Below are 19,229 nucleotides of genomic sequence, written 5' to 3' on the forward strand. Positions count from 1 at the left end.
ACACTGGCTTCTTAGGAAAAGCAAATTTCACATTTTAAAAATTGCAGAAGAATGGTGGCTTCTCTAAACATTTCATCAGTGTGTTCACCTTGCATTACGGTGGGGAATAGGAGAAGCAGAATAGAATTTGAAGTATTAACAGCTTTTACAGGAAGCTGGCAGATTATTTCTTTTGCATTTGCTTTTTTTTTTTTTTTTTTTGTATTTTACAGCACAATATAAATAAAACAAACGTCTTAGCCATCAGTGCCAGCTCGTGAAGGGAACTTTCCTCATTGGCACTGCTTCTAACTCATGTATATTGCAACTGTGCCATCCTCTCTAAAAGTAAACAAAAATAATTTGCAGCTCATTCGGATTCAGGAGGAGAACCACCTGCTGGAAAAAAGGCATCTCTCAGGTCGTTTTCTTCTTTCCCTGCACTTTGAGGCAGAGCCCTGAGGAATGCAGCTGAGGGCTCTTTGGCCGCCATGCTGCTGGCTCAGTCACAACCTGCTACAGAGGCTCAGCCCTCCCAAGGAAACCACCAGCTCAACTGCTGCTCTGGTTTTCTATTAGAGTGTAAGCAAGGCTCTGATACACAGCCTCTCCTTGTTAGTGGTAGATGAGGGGATGCAAGCACAACCAAAGGAGTAAATTGATCTAAACTTGGCTATAATGACATGCTCTGAGGAGGCAACTGGGAGCTGCTCTTTCGCACTCCCTGGAGCTTGGGTTGTGAATGCAAAAGCATTTTGGGGAGAGACCTGGGGAAAGGCTGACTGAGGATGCTGGTGGTTTCACCTCTCAGCAAAGAGGAAAAGTTCTCATCTAGACTCAGTTGGTGTGTGGCAATGAGGCTGAGGTCTAGTGCACAGACCTGAGAAAAAGCAAATGATTTGTAGGACCTCTGTGAGCTACACCAACAGAAAGAGAACCAGAGACCAGTGAAGTGAAGTGGCCTCTTGACCAACGACAGCCTTCCTGGCTCCTCCCTTTTGCTCTGGTAAATCAGCTCCTCTCGGGGTTGCCTATCTCAAATTATTCTTTCTTACCTGAGAAATAATTCTGAATTAGGTAGAATGGAGAGACAGCATAGAAAGCATATCAGTGCCACGAAGCGGAAAAGGCTGAATTTCCTCTGGTGGAAGATGTTTGGTTTTGTTACCTCCACTGCAAGATAACCTGAAAGGCACTGCTCTAATAAATCGCCTTTATTTTATTTCTTCCAGTAACTCATGAACAACGGAGAGATTTGTTTTTTGATGCTCTGTGTCAGATAATTCCTCCTCTGACTCAGTCTCCCTCCCCCAGCCCTAAATCAACTAACACAGCACTTTGACTGTACACCCATGCAATCAGCAGCCTGCGGATGGGCACAGTTCTGTGCCTCAGGGTTCGTTCCCTATCAACCTCCTGAATGTCTCTCTGTGTACAGGAGAGGTAGGATTGGGCAGATGCCATTACCCTTGCAAACAGCAGCAATAAGGCCATGGGAAATGTCTCCTCATGATCTTATCCCATGACTTTAATTAATGGAGGCTAGGAAGGATTCTAGGCAAGGTCAGACAGGTCTGGAAAGGAGATGCTTTTCTGACCATTGGGACATTTAATCCAAGAGAGGAAGGGGTTTTGCAAATATTGCTATTACTGACAATCTGTGGAAGGTTTAAAAATATTTCTGGGAAGTGAACAGAGAAGAAAATTTGAAGATAATGTTAATTAGCAGGGAGTAGGGTAATACAGCGAAAAATTTAAACATAAGTTTAATGCTGCTATGATATGACTTCATTGTCACTGAGCTGATTTGGGCCAGAAAAGAACGTGACTGAAACCTTCACAGTTTCTCAAAGTTAGCTTTACAGGTATGAAGAGATAAATCCCAAAATATAAAGTAGACCGTCTTGACTGAGATAGATAAAGAAGGCTGAAGTAGTGAAGGTCTGGAGCTGCTTTTCAAAACCATTGACAGACAGGCAGAGCGGGAAGGTAACAAAACCCAGCCTCAGCCAACACAAAAACAGCAAAGAAAGAAATGACTTTGGAGGAAAGGATTTGAAAAGAGAAAGGAAAAAAAAACAGAGCAAAATATTGACTTCCAAACTTTCCCTCAAAAATTCACCTTGCATATTCTTTCCTTCATGTACCAATAGCAGGATTTTTTTTCCAATTATGGCTGCTTCCTCTTCTTTTCCTTTTGGAAATGATCTGAAAGATGAGTTCTATTTGTATTCTTTCCTGGTGCTCATTTTGTTTCACAGAGAGAAGGAATGATCAGAACCTTGGAAAAGAAAATATTTTGTGATTTTTTTTTAAATATAAACAATATGCCTAGGACTTCTGCAAGCATCTGTGGATTTCTAATATTCAATACATCTTGTTCATTGTTCTTGTTTCTCTGCTTTGCTATTTGTGAAAGTAGAAGAATACCATATCAACTCTTTTTATTCTTTTTGTTATCAATTATTTTAAAAGCCCGACTGCTTAAATCTTAGAAATGAATCACTCCAAAAATAGCAAGGAAAAAAAATAGGAACAACCGAAGGGTACATTCCACATTCCCACCCCGCTCTGAAGAGATATCTGAGTTTAAACTGCCCAAGTGCTTGTGTTCATCACCTGCCCCTTGAGTACATTCACCATGATCAGCCATGCTGTTTTCTATGTTGCGAGCAAGAATATTGCAAGTTGGTAAACTGCAAAGCCCCTCTTCACTGTAATACCTGGCTTCCCTGTGGTGTCTGGCTTCCCTGCTGTGGGCTCCAGTTCAGACCATGAAATACAAGGAGATCTGATGGGAGCTTGACTGCAATACACAGGGGTTCCCCTGCTGCCAAAGTACAGAATGAGGTGAGTGTAAGCAGAGGTTTGTTACTGTGTGAGCAAGCTCTCATGTTGCCACTCTTGTTTCGACTTGGAAAATGAAGGGAAGCATGAGTTAGAGGTCCCGTGCTTCTTGAAGGTGCTGGGCATAGTGCTCACAATCTCCTACTACATACACATGTCTGCGTGGGATGACTGGCAACAGTCAAAATGATGGGTTCAGCTTCAGTTACTCTCCCAAGGATGTTAGAGACGGCTGACTCAGAGCTGTATCCTTGCACACACTTCTGAAACAATCAGGGAAACTTCTAGCTAATCACTAGTGGGAACTTTTCCCCAAATGGATTTATTTTCTTTCCAGACAACGTTCAAAATGGATCTGACATTTGATTTAGGAGCTTGCAAATACTGCTTCTCAGAAACATATCTTTCTTAGATCCTACAGTGTTGTTCTGTCTGGGAGAGGAAGGATTTCTACCAGTAATATTCCATGGAATTACAGCTATATGACTCCAAACTTACTGTAGGAACCATGGCATGTTAAAAAGATGTTAAAAGAGTTCTGAGTAAAATAGTTTGAAATAAACTATGTTTTTGAAAAGAAGAAAAATATCTGTGCATTTTTCCATACTTCCTATTTATAATTAATCCAACTTTCAGGTAGATCTTTTGCATTTTCATTACTATTATTTCATACTGTTTAATTTTCAGTTGCTTGGTAACTATTAACAAGCTTAAGCTTGTCATATACATAAAGACTCTGGGAGAATATACAACACAAACATAAGTCTGTTGTACAGCTGTCTGCTCTACGTGTGTTATCCAGAGCAATTCTTCAAGGTGTTCTAGAATTTATTTTTCTGTCTTGCTTTATTCTATGCACTTTTCTGGAATATACTTGCATGCTCTGGCTCTTCTCCTCTTTCTCTTTGCTCTCCATTTCTTTCTTCACCAGGAAAATATTTGAAATTTCCAATTTCTATTGTGCTCCAGTCCTATGCACGTAATGATGAACTTGTAAGTCTGCTTTTTATAACAGTGTGTCAAAAGCTCCTTGACAGGCAACAAACACCTTTGGCTTTTACTGAGACATTTGCTACGCAATGCAATGAATCACCCTCTGCAATACAGTGGCATTTGAGAGCCTAAGACAACACAAAATTTATTCAATATAATTACAGTGCAGCTATTCATAAAAGGTATGATAGAACTGATCCAGAAAGGAGATCAGCTGGGAGACAATACCCTTACATGCAGAATCTTTATATTTACATGTGAAAACAACCTTTGATTTTGGACCAGTTGAGTTTTTAGACTATAATATTAAAGCATATTATTAGTCTACTTACAATAGTATATAGTCACAGTGCTCACTGAATTTAAATTTGTACTGGAAATATCCTTGATATTGCATTTAACAATGTTATTAAAAAGTTCAATTCCTGGCATAGTTGGTGTTACTCTCAGCCTTGCAATGCTCCTTCAGGTGTATTATGATTTTGCCTCTTACCTTCTAAATGTATGAAAAAATGTTGTGCTTTTGCTACCTTTTACCAGTATGTAGACAAATGATGCCCTCAATATGTTTTCAATATCCCCAAGGTCATCTGAATTAAATAGCAGCTCTTCCGTATTTTAGGCCATTCTTTTGACATTAACACCAAGTTTAAATAAAGATCTTGCTTAGGATGTAGAATTGATTAGGATGGGATGAAGAAAGTAGTCTTGAAAAATTGTTGATTTTGCAGCACGTGTGGGGATGCAGGGCTGGAGAAATTCTGTTGTTGCAAAAGTGCCATTGGAAACTGGGACATTATCATGGCCTGTTCATTAGGCCTCCATTTCACTCCTAATAGCAGAGGTTGTTCAGGCTTGGAGTAGGTTGATATGAAGCCATTTTCTAGGAGTGACATTCTGTGCAATCTGATTTCTGTACTTAGGGGATAATTGCCTATTTCACACAACATTTTTCCCTCCTTCAGGCACAGGTTGTCAGTAACCACCTTCTTGTAATTTAATTTTAAATCAGTTTGAAATAGGAGAGTGAATTTGAATATATACAGTAGATTGCATAAGACTATCACCCCTGTTTCAAAAATGGGTATTTAGATGTATAAACCAAATGCTAGCTATTTCATAGAATCATAGAATGGTTTGGGTTGAAAGGGGCCTTAAATGTCATATAGTTACAACTCCAGGAAGAAACAACAGACCCAATCCCATAAGTACACAATATGTTTTGCTTCCTGTCTCCTGTGATGCAGTCGTTTGCTGAGTACTTGATCCAAAATACATAGAGCCAACAGAGATCCAAATCAACGATCCACAATCTATGGCAAACATCTGTGTCATTATAGTAAGCTCACTGTTTTACTAATGGAAGAGAACTAGTTATTCATGAGCAAGAGGCCCACTTCAATTTCTTGTGAATACTGCTGTCTTGAAACTGATTCTTATTTCCCTCTCTGCTCTGTAAAGCAGGTTGATTCACTTTGTGCATGTAAAGGAATACTTGTGATTTTCTTCCCCTGACGTGTTTTGTTATTTCATGTATGTTCACCAAGAGTAGAGAAGCTGGGTCCTTAATAAGTTTTATTTTCTGCTGTTGATATAACTCTTGATGGGTTTCAGATTGGAGCCCCCTGTGGAGCCCCAGAGAGAAACCAACCCTGAGACCCAAGTATGGCAAGGACATGGAAAAAAAAAAACAAAACACAACAGATTGGTGGGGATATAAAACCCCCCAGGACATCTACCTGCTTATTTCTCATTTTAAAAATAAAATTAAAAAAATAAAAAAAGGATCCTGATAAGATAAATATTCAGATATTTATAATAGTATGAACTATTTCCAAAGTATGTCTTGACACTTCATGTAAAAGTGTTCCCAGCATATATTTTTGTATAATATTTGAATATTTAAAATCATGCTGCTTTCCTCATTATAAGATATTACTACAAGAGTATATTTTCCCTCAGTTTCCCTTTTGTATGAACATAAAAAATCTTTGGTGCAAAAAGCACCAAAGTCCACTGGCAGAGAAGGCGCACTTGTGAAACTCATTTGCACTTAACCACAAAGTGCTGAAGTGTGTGCCTCAAATCTTTTGACTTTGTGCTGAAAGAAATGGAACTGTTCGTGCAATTACCTTCAGATGTTTATTTAGGTACTTTGCTGATCAGGTTTAAGTGCGAAAACATTATCTAATGATTGATCTTCAAAATCTCTCACTGCAAAACATGTTGGCAATATAGAACTCTGTTGTAATAACACAGGCAAAACTGTGAATTAGCATGAGTCAGGAGACAAAACTGAGCAGAAGCTCAGACAGCGACCCAGATCTCAGGCACTGCTGGTCAGAGTGTCTTCCCTAGTTTTGTATTATGAGTTTTATCTATACAACATTTCACAGTGCTTATGGGAGCCCTCATTCCCCAAGAGGTCTAGGACAGGCAGGAGTGAAATGTTCTATAAAAGGATGGTACTCAGATGGCAAACCATGGGGCCAACTTGTACTGCCTTCTGCACTTCCCTGTTGTAGACCTCTCCTGGAGTTTTGTACTAATTCCCACTATTCCCATTCATGAAGAACAAGTGCAAGAGTGTATGCCTGTATCACAGGATTTGGATATGCGTATGCATGATCCACAGAAGCATACAGTTATTTACGACATCACCCCTGCAGAAAAAAAACAGCAGTTCCTTGGTCAGGTGAGAGCAAATCCCCTTGCAGCCTGCTTCAAACCAAGGGCACAAATGTGCAGTTATTGCTGCTGTTGTTTGGCACTCAGGCCATTAGACCTTCTAAAATACTGAGAGAGGAAAGGCCAAATGGTGTGGAAATACAGACTTGGCAATGTGAGACTCCCATGCAGGCTGAAACGCATCAAGAGTAAGGTAATGCCTATTTCTATATAAGATCCTATCAAGAGTTTGTGGGTTTAGGAAATGTGTAAGAAATGGGCTGAAGAACTTCATTAGTGGCAGGTTTATTTTGTAAGTCTGTTCCCTTAGGACCTAAGCAAAGAGCCACATTTCTGTAAAAATAGGCTCTGCTAGAGCGGTTTTACAAATTTACAAGTCCAATACTAAAAGAGTTTGGCTGTTACTACTTTGCAATATGAATAAAAATGGCAAGAGGGTTCCTAATGTAGGAAAAAGTAGTACACAAGCAAAGATCTGACTGAAATCATTGTGGATAAAAACCAGGTGGAGATTCTATAAAGCCAAAATGAGAGCAAATGATAGAGTCAAGACCTCAGTATTCCCACTGTCCTCTAATAGGAGCTTCCATTAAAGTGCTTACCGTGGGAAATGGAGTCACACACCACATTTTGATTAGAATTTTCTAAGGTCACCTCCCAGATACAGAAATGTAACCTTCTTCAATTTAGCTAGAAGTCAGAGAGCTAATTTCTACAAAACAAAGCTGTGTCTCATCACATACTGCACGCCCAATTCGCCCTTTGCTTTCTGTTGTTCGTCATCATTCATGCTGATCACAGACACAGTTAAAAGCTTTTCATTTCACATCTGAAGCTGAAGAAATCTTAAAAAACTTTCCTCATTTATGTTTTCAGGCAACAATAGAAATGGGCCCAGGCATCTCAGGATGCAACTACAGGTGAGATTAGCAAATAAATTTTTTCTGTGGCAACTTGGATTACAATTTCTGCTGCATAATTTCTTATAGTAATGGTCAGTTTGTTGCTTTGCTCTGAATGCCTCAATCCCTGAAGACTTTCTCTCAATCTCTTTGCTCTTGCAGTCATTTGATCCCTTTGACTGACCCTCTTTAGTTGTAAACTGAGCAAATATCCACAGCCTTTCCTTCCAGCAGAAGCTTTGTAAACTAGTTTCTTTCAAAACCATGCTTGCCAGATAGTAAACAAAAAAGAATAGACTTTGAGATGCCTCTTTTTTTAATATTTATTTTAGGAAGGTGCACAGGTATTAGCTTGGTTTTGCATAGAGTTGCAGCTGTTGTTAATTTGAGGAGGGCACAACACCATCCCAATTGGGAATCTGAATGCATATGTGTCTTGTGAGGAATTAAAGTGTGTCACACTGCTGGCAAAGCAGGTGAGGAAAGCAAAAAAGGCGTCTGATGGCCTTTCTAAGACAGCTCTGCACCTGGGTGGTAAAAGTGCATCAAAGAGAAGAGAAGTAATTTCAGGAGAAGTAATTTCAATAATGTGCTGTTGTCTGTCTAACTGGAGTTTGGCTTCTGAGTTGTTCATTCTAAATCTTTCCAAGATGATTCTGGAACACTGACTTGTAGGTGTCCATAACACCAGGTGAAACATTTTGTCATGAGGTTTACTCAAGTAGCAGCTGTCAGATTGCAGACCTAACAAAGAGACATTGACTACATGTAACATAAAACTGAAGGTAAATGACATTACTGAACAATCTGAATACAGCAAAACCCATCTATTTCTGCAGTATGAATTACAGACTCAGTACAAAAGTAAAGCCAGCTTGTCTGAAACAGACATATTTAGCCAATAATTCACATTTTGTAATTACTAAAAGCAAATGAGGACCAGGTCCAAAGCATGAATAAATCTAAAGGACTTTTTCATTTGGCCTTGATGGGCTCAGATTTCTTTTTCTTAGTTTTCTTCTTTCCCTGCTAAAATCAGCATCAGAACTCATCCTGATGTCAGAAATACAGAAGTCCTATTTAAAAGTTAGACACAAAGAATGTGTCATTTCAACTGGAATAAAATATCAGAGCTGGATGGACTATAAAGATATAAGATCACAACCAATGCCTCTAAGTTTTAGATGTCCTGTCCTGTATGATTCATAACCTAAAGGCATGAGAAAATCCAGTTCTAGCTACTGGATTATTGTGCACACAAGACATTTAAGTTCTTAATGTCATTTGCTGCTAAAAATGTAGCACCTAGTCATGGCGTATCTTCAGGTTATCAGGTTCTGCACTTTGAATTCAGATGCTTAAAGTGGAGATGAAAGAACTTGAGCATATTTCAGAATTGATGTTTGCCTTTATTACTTATACTAATAATAATGGTATATGCCTGACTTATGTTATACTTCATTATGCCTGAAGTATTGCCATTTAAAGAAAAACAAGTGTTGCTCACAGTTTTCTAGATACTTTTGCAAATAGAAATACTTCTATAAGTGTATAACTATTACATTTTAAACATCTTGTAATAAAAAATGGTAATTTTCATGAGTCATAGCATTCACAGTTCTTATAAATGTTCAGGACAAAATGGATTGAAAAATATGCATAAGTGATAATAGTCATAATTTGTATCAAATTAATTTTTGTATTCACTAAAAACTCAACTTTAGTAGTTCCCCAGGTTTTCCCTGCTCTGTTCCAAAAGGCCTTTGCAAATGTTGGCAATACACAGAAAATAGCACAGAAAAAATCTGAACAGTATTACAGTCATTGTGAAGCCATTCTCTGTGGACATAGATGGTTTTGGCTCAGACAAAATTGTTATGAAGTGATTAAGAAAATTAGAAGCCTGAGAGCTTGAGTTACCATGTCTGAGGCTTTCTTTGGGATGAAAGATACTAGGGAATATAGTTTGCATTTGCAGATTTGCATTTCTTTGAATCCTGTTTAGTGCCATTTTTATGAAAAGTTAACCAGTGAGCAATGGAAGATGGAGAATCTTGACAACACAGCCAAATTTTCAGTCACAGCACTGTCTCAACCTCCTTGAGAGCAGTAATGGGCACTGATATTTCACACTGTGGAACTTGGAGGAACAGAGGAATAAAGAGAGACTTCTTGATGAGATGAGCAAAGGTGTGCCTGCTGTGTTCTGGGACACTTACAGGAATCTTTGCAGTTGTTTTCCATGTCTGGGAGCTGTTAAAAGGAAAAATAATCCTCAACTCAGTAAGAAATGGCACACTGCCTGAAGTAAAATGGAAATGCAGGCACTGTTTTCTTGATGTACAGATTACTGTGGCACAATTCAAATATTCTACTTCTGGGAGATGTGAATGCCGCTAGCTCTGTGGGACAAATGTCCCTAGGTGAATATCAAGTAATGTCCATAGATTTAGTATTTCTTTGAAAATGAATTAAGGTTAACCACCAAAATTCTAGTGACCCATTATCACAACAAATACACAATTCTCTCTCCTCTCCCCTCCCCTCCCTTCCCCTGCTCTCCTCCTCTCTTCTGTGGCTATTGTGGACATTTTAATTCTACCTCTTTAATAGCTTGTCTCATTCAGAACTCTTGGGTCAGTCAGTACTGGTCCCTCTGACAAATGTACAGAGGAGAAGAAGGTCCAGTGGGAATATTATCTGCTAGAAAATCATTTGTCCTCCCATCAATATTACCTGAAACCCCTCACCTCCACGCAGATTTATCCCCAGTTCTGCCTCTAGTAGACATGCATCATTCCCTCAGCGTTCATACTTCCAACTGTTTACTCAACAAAATCTATTTTGGCTCTTCCAATTTCCCTTTAACATATTGCTTGTTATAATTTATGTCTCTATTTTGTACAATTTATATGCCTACTTGTTGACAGACAAGCTCAAGACTTCTGAATGTATGAGCAGTCAGACAGTAAAAGAATGTGGCACTTCCCACTGGAAGGCTCTACCGTAAGATTGGCTGCCTGTCTAAAAGCTTTTATAGTTTTGCCTCAGCATTTATTGTCCCAGTGTAGAAAAAGATGAATGTAATTTTGTAGTCTGTGTTGTGTTGAATATTACAGATTAAAAAAAAAAAAAAGTTATGCCCTTGACTCTAAAATGTTTTTTCTCATTGTATTTGGTTGCTATTGTGAACATCAAACACATTCAGTCCATGAACATATTTCTTGCACCTGTAAATAGCAGCTGCTAGCTTTTTATTTAGTAGTTCTTAGGTACTCTCCTAACAAGTTTTGACATTGTTTGTGTGGCTGCTTAAAGAAACAAAAGATCAACCAGATTCTTCTTTCCGTTTCTCCCTCTCCAATGAGCCAGATAACAAGGGAGATGTTTTCCGGCTTTCAATGAAGAACCCACCACTGGATTAGAAGCACTAGTTCAAGGAAAGTGTAGATTTTTGTTGTTGTTGTTACCATTTCAGTCAAACAAGAATTTGATGCCTGAATTATAACTTCTCAGAAGGGTCTAATATTTGAGATCCTGATACGTTAAGAAGCTGTTCTCTGAAGTTATAGGACCATGCACTGAAATGTAAGGCTGGCATGGGACAGCTTGGGTTGAAAATGAATAACTGCTAGCTCAAAAATGGAACCATTCCTAGTTCAAATTCATTTTTGTGTTTTATCAGTATAAACTGATGAGAGCAGAAGTTACTAGATATTATTGTTAACTGTTAGATCTAACAATTCTACATGACTTTCATGTAACTGCCATTAGGGTACCAGATTAAAAACCCTGAATCTTAGATAAGTATTTTGCTCTAGCAAGTAGAATTGCTCAAAGGATATTTATGTCTTTTCCAAGAACTTTGAATGCTTTCGAAACCCCAGGGGTATGATCCAACAAACAATGTTAGCACACTGAAGCAGTGGGTGGTGAAACACTGTAAAACACTATGAAATGCTGTGGGCCAGTGGATCATTTCCTCTGGTGCAGATTTTTATGAGCGTGGCATGCAGGCTCTTGTTAATTGCTAGTGAAAATGCATAGCTAATGGTGGTGACTACGTTGAAGAATAGCGTTCTGTACCTGAGATTCTGCTCTAACAAGCAGTGTTATTCTGCTTGTTGTATCTGTTGTCATTTCCATGGAAATCAATAGGAAGCATTACTTTCAGAGTGACCTACATACTATTCTAAAAGTATTTTACTCTACTGCTGTGTAAGTCACTGCAACTTGAAAACTGGTTAGGATTGCTGGCACTCAGATGTTGCGTTAGCTCGTGGTTCCCCACTTTACCCACCACAGTGTTGGATTCTGCTTTTACATATTATTTCTACAGGTTTCGGCTATGCTTCTCTCATTTGAAACATCTGAACAGTGAACACCAATGTAGTGAGAACACTAATGCTTGTAGACACACACAAGGGTATGCTTATCCCAACATGTTGCCTTCAGTTGGGCTGACAGTGCAGTTGGTAACTATGCTAACCTGTATCAAAACTTGTCAGCATTTTCACAAAATCTGTTTCTCCTTTCAAAACAGTTCTCCAGGAATCTGCCTGCTTCTTCTATTCTTGCTGCAGCAGGGATCTGCTAGCATATCTGAGTCAGTTCAGGACATGTGTAAAAAAGAGACCCATATAATTCTCCTGAAAAATACTTCTGATACAAAGAATTATATATGCATGAAGGGTCTGAAGTGACCACGCAACTTATTTCTGCATCTCCTGTTGCTCCACGTTACTTCACAGTACTCTGTAATGTACATATGTTGTTCCAAAAGTAATGCCTCAAGTTCTGGTGACACCTACACAGCAGCCTAACAGAGAAACAATATTTTTTCATAAAAGAACAAAAACATCTATTAAGGAGGGAAAAAATGGAACAGTTCAGCTGTATGGCTTAGGTCAGGAGCAGCACTATGCAGACGACAAGTGTGTACGGAAGGAAGTCTTCATGACGCACACACAAGGGATATGTGCTTTAGGGAGGGAAACAGAGTCCAGTTCAGACCTGCAAGACCCTGGTTGCCTATAATGCCTAAGGCTGCATGTGCAGAAAGCCAATGGAGAAAGCTGCTTCCAAACTGTTTCACGTGACTTTACTCTATTGCTCTGTTGCTAACTGTAAAGTTATTAGTAGGGCTCCTGCTGCTATTGCAAGCATAAGCTCATCCTGCTGATGCTATTGTTTCATGGATTTTGAATATAAATAGCTTTTACTATTGTTGTTCATGTTATCCTATATGCCATATGTACATTCGGCAGGAACAGTAACAGTGATATTAATTATGTCAATGAAGCCTTGGTTATGTGCTTCTGAAATGCGCTCCTGTAATATCTTGTATCTTCTTGAGATGAAGGAGAAATATTCTGCCTTTTCCTTATGCTTTTCAGACTCCAGTGTATTTGCTGTGGGAGTAAACATATTTGCCTTACAAATTGTCTGTGGAAATCTGCAAACTCACTGAGAGTCACTGGGACAAAACCAGCTGCAGTTACCTGAAATAACTGAAACCTTATGTCACCGCCTTACCCACACACATGACCGCAAGGAGGGAAATGGAAAAAGATGGAAAGTGTAGTATCTCAATACCCACGTAGGTTTGGAAGCAATAGGTAGCACAGCTGAGTTCCTGGTGCCCTAGTGGAGAAGCAACTGAAGAAATGGACATATGAAGAGGAAGAAAGGACTCATTCAGGCAGCTTTGATAACATGCATTACACGTATGTTCTATGATCACCAGCACAGCTGAACTAAAAACCTCCCCTTCCTTGGTTCACCACAGTGAATGAGCAGGAAGAGGAAGCCAATCCATTACTCTCACTCATCTCAAGTTTTGAGTCTGAAATACACCCAGAGGTATTCTTTCAGCGTGGCAAATCATCAGCCTGAGAATTCCTAAGAATTGGATCAGTGGGAGCATTGTTGAGTGAGTTCAGTCTGTGTGTGCAGTCTTCTTGCTACAGCAAGTCTTCACTTCTGCCTACAGAGCTCACAACTGAGCACTTTGTGCAAGCATTTTTGTAAAGCAGGTGCTGCTAAAAGTTGAATCCCACAGTTCTTTAAGCTTTCAGAGGCAAATCATCTTACCAGCTGAATCTCAGTGTGCTATCTCAATATTCTAAATTAAAAGTAGTTTCCTACCTTCCATAAAGTTAAGGTTAGGCATAGGTTTGATCTGAGAAGGCTGTTTTCTTATCATTTAAGATGTAAGATATAAGGCTAGCATCCTGCTTTTGCACCATGACCAGAATTATGACCTGGGGGCCCTTTACCATGGGGGTAATATATAGGAAAATGGAGGTACTTTGTGTCAAGCAGTGCAATAGAATGCCAAGGTAAAGCTGTATTAAAAGTCAGAAAATACATGTAGAAGGTTAAAAAAGGATGTATGACTGAAAAGCCATGAGACAGATAATGCATCAGAGGAATCTGTGTTTACCCAGAGGCCCAACATGTCTGAAATGTCTGACTGGGACTGGTGAGGAGACACTGCTTTTTGTGAAATTGCTTTGGCAGTGAGGTTTCTAATCCATCAGCATCTGTAAATTATTGTCATCTTTGACAATTGCTGTTTTCATGAGCCACATTAAGATGTAGTTTTAGGATGTTGTCATTTTTAGCTGAACTAAATGCATGTGATACCAAACATAGCAGCCTATAGATGTACCATATGCTCAGACAAAACATAACATATGCTCAGTATCATTTCTCATATCTCTCTCCTCTTTAGTTTAGAAACTTAAAAAATTCTATATTGCTGTAGGATAACCTTTTAAATCACCTCACTAAATGTGCTGAAAAAGCAAATATTTCCAGAGCAAGTGATGGAACCATTAAATACTTATTGTTTAATGATAGCTGTAAAAAAGGGCAGCCATCATCTAGTGCTTAGTTTCATGAAGATAGTTTCATGAAGATTTAAAGAGATGCTCAGAAAGCAGATCGAACTTTAGGGACCTGATGCTAAGTGTAAAGGTAATTCATATTTTGGCTTGCTTTGCTCTGTGTGTGGATGCATACAAACATGACAGCAGAAACAGAGAAGGGATGAGAGACTCAGGAAGACATCCAAAACTAGTACAAAGACCTGGAAACCTGGAAGCAGATGACAAGAGGGTGATTGTAACGTTTTGGGGTGATACGTGACTGAAGAAAGAGGTAGGAGCTGTGTCCATGGAAAGAAGGATAGGTGCAGAGTCACAAAGCTTTCTTAATGCAAAGAACATCGTTTGAGAAGATAAAGATCTGTGGACTATAATGAGCTTGAAAAGCCTGCTCTACATTGGCAAACCTTTTGTTTCTGAGAGACAGGAATTAGTACAAAAATGAGCAATGACAGCAAATCGGTAGGCTGTCTTCAACATCTCTGAAAATATGCTCAGGAAAACATTTTAAAGAATTGGTGGCCATTAAACTATGTACATCATAACATGCTAAGGACAAAATTAGGCAAAGACTTGCTCCTGTCTGTGTGTTGCCTGCACTGCTTTGACAGCTGTGGTAAGAGCTACAGAAAAGCATTGTGCTCACCTAGGAACCCCGGGGTATAGGCCAGGGGAGTGAGTGAGGAGCCTGAGTAGCACCTTTGCTGCCATGAAAGCTGTCATGAAAGACTTGCTCAGATTGCATATTGGTGAAAGCACAGGCCATCTCTAGGGAATTTCCAATTCCTATTTGACTATGCATTAAAATATCGATAAAATACAGTCATATTGCTTCTTGCTGTGAATAAGAGTAAAAGCTTTAATTTTGTAACCAAGGCAGTCATGATGACAGGATATCCCATATCAGCCCTGACAGGTAGGAAATAACATAGATGTCTTCTTAGATGCAAGCGCAGGAATGAGCTTGCTGTGTTAGAGCAGTCCCATCTAGAGTCAGCATCCTGTCAGACAGCTGCACTTGGGAGGAAGCAGTTGTAAGCAAATAAGTCCTATCTTTGTCACATTTCCAGTTTAAGATGAAACTTAAGAGACAAAGGTAGGACTAACAAAAAAAAAAAAGACGGACACCAGTTGGTTCTGAGACACATGAAACAATGAAAAAATCTCTTAAAATGAATTACATCCACTTGAGATAGTTTTTCCCGTTTATAAATGCCTTATTCCTTCCAAGCACTCAAAACATGGTGAGAAACTGAAATTCAGAAATATTGCATTTTACATTAAATTTCAACCTTTCCACCTACTTTTACTAAAAAGTATTTCTAAAGTTTTGGAAGATTCTTGCATATTTTATTTTTCCTTATTGATATACAGAATTTCTGCTCTGCATCAGGTAGATAAAGTTGTCTCTCATTTCACTGATTAGCTTGTGACAACAGGTGGATGAAAAAAATACATCACAGGATTATGACCATTATCAAAAAGCTCTGAGTAGGATGTATTTTTGGAGGACTCCCTCACAACTTCCCAGAGGAATCTTAAGATAATTCCAGAGGCCTCTGCTCTGCCTGCTTTTAAGTACTTTTGTCTGTTAACTTGAGGGAATATTTTGCTTGCCCAAAGGCAACAGGCCTTAGATACAACAGGTCAAATCCTAGAAGTATTGCTGTATATTAGCTGAATTTCATGTCATGCTATGGTCAGGGAGAACCTAGTTCCTCCTTGGACTAAGAAAATATGTTGGGATGTGATCAGTTTCTTTTATTTCACAGAATCATTCAGGTAGGTAAAGACCTTCAAGATCTCCAAGTCCAACCATCAACCAAGTCCAACCAAGTCCCACTACTAAGCCATGTCCCTTAGGGACTATAGGCAGGGAAAATCAGCACATTCTTCAATACAAGAGATGCATTTTGAAAAACAGTCATTAAGGCCTCACTTCAGTAAAACAGTTGAGAAAGTACCTAAACTTTAAACAGGAAAAAACAATTAGATGGGTTCTTAATGGCCACTAGACTGCTTATCTGAGCAGAACTACTTTAATACCTTTTAAAAGAGCACTTTCTTTTTATGGCAAGAATGGTTTTCAAACCTGGGACTCCAGGAACACTGAATGAAGATCTGAGTGGGGTGAGTATTAAAGAGAAGAATTCAAGTTCTTGAAATCTCTTTGTTATTTATGCTTTTTTCAGGTGGATATAATAAAAACAATAAGGAAAAGATTTTTTTCTTCCCTTATACTATTTCCCATCTCAGACTCAGATCTCCCTTAGCAAGAAGGTCCCATTGGAGCTGGTGGTTGCTAGTCCTGGTTAGAGCTGACAAATGTGCCAGGCCTTTGTACCACAGCTACAATAATATCCTTTGCTGATGGAGTAACTGCTATTTGGGAAAATTTCTCTGAGACAAAATCAACAACTTTTCCACTCGCTCCATTAATTAAAATTGCCACATTCTTCATGTCAAGACATTTTTTGAAGGCAGTGGAAAAATGGAGAGCTGACTGTTGCCTAAGGATATATTACATCCAAAAGCAATGCAGTTCTGCACTTGCAGTTATTTCAGTCCTAAAGGTCTGGCCACGTGGCTGGCTGCAGAGTCAGAAATCCAAAACATTTTTCCTACACCTTGTCATCAAGTTTATCTATAAATGATCCAAAGACAGTAAACTTTCCCTAGCCTCACTAACTTCTGTGAAGTGTGTCACATTTACAGAGCTTTAAGGAAAGTTTCATTTTGTCCTTAAAACACCCTTCTGTTTTTATTTATCCTGCTAGTTACAGAATAGTTATTAAAGCTTTCTTCCTGATGTGGTGTGCTCCTCATAGAAGCACCACAAGATTAGTTACCCTGTGCTGAGAGCTATAAAAGAATATGAACAAGATGTGTGATTGAATATTGTACAATTAATGAATATACCGATGTTATGGTATAGCAGTGTACAATTAACAAATACACAGATGTTAAGGTGTAACAGAGAGCTTGGCTATAATATTATTACACCAAAGCAGGAAACAGAAATGATAGGTATACTCACCCATAACCTGGGCTTGCAAGGGAAACTCTGGTAAAGTATATCTCCAGAAGAGGCCCTTCACCACTGGCAGTCAGGTCTTAAATGGGTCTAGGAGAGATGGAGCCAGGCTCCACCCCTTCCTGCAGCACAGGTGAATTGCCTTCACCTGTGCTCCCATGGCTGACTTACTGCTCACCTCAGGTGATTAATCAGAGGTTCAGGCCATGATTCAGCAGCCCAATAGAAATATGAAACTGAATCGTAGAATCATAGAATGGTTCGGGTTGGAAGGGACCTTTAAAATCATCTAGTTCCAGTCCCCTGCTATAGGTAGGGACACCTCTCTCTAGCCCAGGTTGCCCCATCCAGCCTGGCCTTGAATACTTCCAGGGAGGTGGCAGCCACAGCCTTGCTAAGCAAGCTGTTCCAGTGCATCACCACCCTCACAGTAAAGAATTTCTTCCTAATATTTAGTCTAAATCTACCCTCTTCCAGTTTAAAGCTGTTTCCCTTTGTCCTGTCTCTACATGGGGAGGGACAAAAAGTCCTTCCCCAGCTTTCCTGTAGGCTCCCTTCAGATACTGGAAGGCTGCTATGAGGTCTCCTTGAAGACTTCTCCATGCTGAAGAGTCTCAGCTCTCTCAGCCTGTCCCCCACAGGGGAAGTGCTCCAGCCCTATGATCATCTTTGTGGTCCTTCTCTGGACATGCTCCAGCAGCTCTGTCATTCTGGGGCCCCAGAACTGAAAGTAAAAGATATTTTACCCTCAGTTGCCAGGTTCTTCTGAATGAATACAAATGTAAATTAATAAGCAAAAGGGAAATTCTTGGTCTTGAAACACAGACAGTGAAACTGGGAGACACTGCCTGCAACTGAACTGTTGTGATGCCATTTGCTGTATATTCTACTTTGGCCTAAAGCATAACCCAGGAGAGGTGTTCTGTCTCCCTCAAACAATTCCCCTGATCTGTTTGAGTTACAGTTTCTGCAGAAGTGCCCCATGCTCTTTGTGAACCTGCAGAGTTCACAAATATACCCTGCCTGAGGGTCCGTTGGAAAAACAGTGTGAAGGTCCTGCTGTGAGCAGGGGCTGTAGCTACACGAGCAGAAGTGGGATCTTGCTGGCACTGAGCCCTGTGCTGTTGGGTGGTGTTGTTAGAGCCACCGCTATAGGAAAAGAGGGACATGGATATGGCAAAGCAGTGTTTGTAAGCCCTCTCAGTGCCTGGTCAAATGAAGGCTCCAACAGAGTGTGTTTCTCTTTCCCTAATCATTTACTTTCATCATGTCCATCACTTTCTCACTTGTCTTAGAGCCAAGGGAAATATAGTCAAGGGTTTACTAAGAATAACTGATATCTTGAAATAATGTTAAATAGCCTCAGGGGAAAAAAAAATAAAAAAATATAAAAAAAAATTATCCTGGTGCAGGGGTACTGCTTCTCTGATAAAAAGAAAATCAGATGGTTATAGAAGCAGATGTAAATAGGTTCTGCTGAAGACAGCGCGATGTATCCTCTGCAGCAGCATCCACCTGTGGGTGTTCTTGTCGTGTTTGAAACAAAGCCATGCTGACAATCTGATCACCTCATCCATCCAACTGCTTTCCCACTCACACTTTTATATCATACTCACTGTCTCTGAGACTGCTGCCAACTTTCTAGGATGTGTTTGTCCTAGATGGACCCGAATCATCCCTGGAGATTCCAAGGAAAAACTGCAGGATCCCATGAGGCCACTGTACCTCACAGATGTCTCCTATCAGGTGTCAGATGACAGATGTTACCTGTTTCTGTCATTAAACAAAGCTGCAACAGCAGCTTGAGATTTGATACATTAAGTATTGTTTAGTTAATCCAGAGATCTCATTGCTTTTATTATCTCCTCCTTCAAGCTTTAGCTTTAAGCACTTTTG

This window comes from Meleagris gallopavo, chromosome 6, assembly GCF_000146605.3.
Source record: "Meleagris gallopavo isolate NT-WF06-2002-E0010 breed Aviagen turkey brand Nicholas breeding stock chromosome 6, Turkey_5.1, whole genome shotgun sequence".
Classification (NCBI taxonomy): Eukaryota; Metazoa; Chordata; class Aves; order Galliformes; family Phasianidae; genus Meleagris; species Meleagris gallopavo.